The sequence below is a fragment of the Parasteatoda tepidariorum genome, chromosome 8, assembly GCF_043381705.1.
Source record: "Parasteatoda tepidariorum isolate YZ-2023 chromosome 8, CAS_Ptep_4.0, whole genome shotgun sequence".
Classification (NCBI taxonomy): domain Eukaryota; kingdom Metazoa; phylum Arthropoda; class Arachnida; order Araneae; family Theridiidae; genus Parasteatoda; species Parasteatoda tepidariorum.
In genome coordinates this window covers 8,685,894-8,688,629 of record NC_092211.1, presented here as the reverse complement: position 1 = coordinate 8,688,629, position 2,736 = coordinate 8,685,894, and positions in this window count along the sequence as shown.

The following is a 2,736-nucleotide window of genomic DNA, read 5'->3' as shown; positions in this document are numbered from 1 at the left end:
AACATTAACTTCTAATACACTTTTCAACATACAAACACTTTTTAATAATTTTTATATTCGAAAGACGGCCCGCTACTGTTAGATGAAACATGTAATAAAAGTTATATTTTAATATTTAGGTCAATTTTTCAATGTATTTTTAAAACATTTCTGAACAATTTTCCTTGAAATATATTAAAAACCAACAAGTAAAAGAATTATGTTCAGCTTTTTATAATGGTTTTTAAATAAAAATGTTTTATGTTAACTTAAATTGGCAATTTTGTTTTATAAGTTTTGTTTTGAAATTTTAAATAAAATATATTAATTATTTTTTATATTGGTCATATTACATAGACTATTATTCTAAATATATTTTCAATTAAATGTGATGCCATTCTATTATATAGTTCAATATTGTATGGCCTTTTAAACTGGACTAAATTTTTTTTTTAGTATTAAAAAACTTATGTTTCATTTAAGTTATTGGAAACTATTATTCCAAATACAGTTAATGTTTATTGTAATTTAATTTATTTACACAAATTGATTTCCTTAAATTGAGAATTTAACCGTCATTCGCTTTTGTAACTGTATTATCAATCTAATTTTAACTTAAGGTACTGTCAATGTTATGTATTTATTTCTTAAATAACTTATTTTCTAAAAAAAAGAAATAACTATTATGATGATGCTTGTTTTTTTTTAAATTTTTTATTTGGGTTTATAATTAAATATTTAAGAACCCTAGCTATGGTCTGTTGGTATTTCAATTAACTTTTCAGCATTTTAAGCCATTTATCGACTAATCAAAAGGAAACCAATATCTCGAATACAAGTTAACTTAAGTTAAATAAGTGAATTTTGATATTTAAATCCATAAAAACTGTAATATTAATTAAAACTATTAAGTTCTATTTGAAGTCACTTATTCTTAAGAAAATACTAATATGTAATTTCTAAATCTCTGTAGCCCAATCTTTAACAAGCAGTCAGTTTGCTCAATCATGAACAATGGTGAAATTCAAAACTTTCTGACATTTCAAAATAATAAATTGCAGCCTTTTTTTCTTTCTTTTTGAAAAAAAAGAAGTCTTGTCTTACTGCAAAAGGAAACCAATACCGTGGATATATACCGAAGAGCCATTACATTATGACCACCCTCCATCTATAACAATGGGCTCGCCCAGGTTTTCATGGTTTCTCGCCCAGGAACAATGCTTTCATGGGGCACATTAGGACTCATAATCCTCATAGAACAATCCCTGTCGTCTGTGAGCTACTTGAACATAGTTGCAGACCAGGTTCACCCATTCATGGCTACAGTTTTTTCTGCGGGGGATGATGTTTACCAACAAGATAATGCACCATGTCATAAGGGTCGAATCGTCATGGATTGGTTCAAGGAACATTCCAGTGACTTTCAAGTCCCCCAATGGCCCCCAAATTCACCTTACCTTAATCCGATAGAGCATTTGTGGTCCTACTTAGAAAACCAAATTCGTGCTGCCACGCTACCCCCTCTCAATATGAGGGAATTGCAGGACCAGTTGGTGATCGCTTGGTACCAGATACCTCAGACTACCTATCAGCTCCTTGTGGAATAAATGCCACGGCGGGTGCTAGCAGTTTTGAGGGCTAAAGATGTTCCTACATGTTATTAGCAGGGTGGTCATAATGTAATGGCTCTTCGGTGTAAATGTAACTGTTAACTCAATTTATGTGTACATAATGTTGGAATTGAAATTAGACTTCAAATAAGAATCTTCATTTCCGTAAAAATAATTTCAAAAACAAAATGTATGAAGGAATGAGGAATTAATGAACTGTCTATATTAAATGCATTTAGCTGCGGATTACATCTTTTGATTCCATTTTTTTATTGCAAGTTTTACTTTTTTATATTATATTTTTATGTAAATATTTCCCAACTGAAGTCAAATATACCGTTACATTTCTTTTTAGAAAAGAAGGTATCGAGTCTCTTGTATGTTGCCAGTAATGTTTTTAATAGTACTTTTAAAATCGTTAAAACTACGGTACTTGGGGATTATATCGTCAGCCATTTTCGCCAAACCCGATGTTATCGCCAAAGGTATCATCTGCGCCAATAACCGCAAATTTTTTCATATGGTTAGATTCAAGAATAATTCTATGTGTAATTATTAAAAAAATGGAGGCTTTTACATTGTTTTGATTCTTTTTATTACACATTCTTACACTTAAATTTTTTATTATTATTATTCTTATTTGATAAATTTAATGTGATTAAGGTCAATGGAGTATACCAAGCTAACTAATATTATAATTTTATTTGTGGTTTAAAAAAATTCCCATTTGTGAATTCGTATATTGTGTTTTCGTGAATTTTAAAATTTTTTTTAACTGTGTAATTTATAATTAAAGTTTGATGGCAACTTGTAAATGCAAGAATTTTTAAATAATACCCACTGTATATACTTTTGTATTAAAGTAAATACAAAATTCATTAAATAGCCAATGAGTTTTAAATTGTGTTTTCCCAGAACGCAATGCAAAAATATCCTATTTGCGACTTGGAATGATGCACTATTTGTCTATTCCGATCAGATGGTATTCCGAAATTCGATAATTTGCTTAAGCCGGAAAATCCGTGTTACAAATCTAAAAAAATGTCATGTTCTTATTATTTAAAGAACTAGTAATATTAGTTCTCTTTCTAAGCATGTTTGTTTAAATTGGAACACGTAGCTAATCATAGCGTCCCCCCGTTTATTT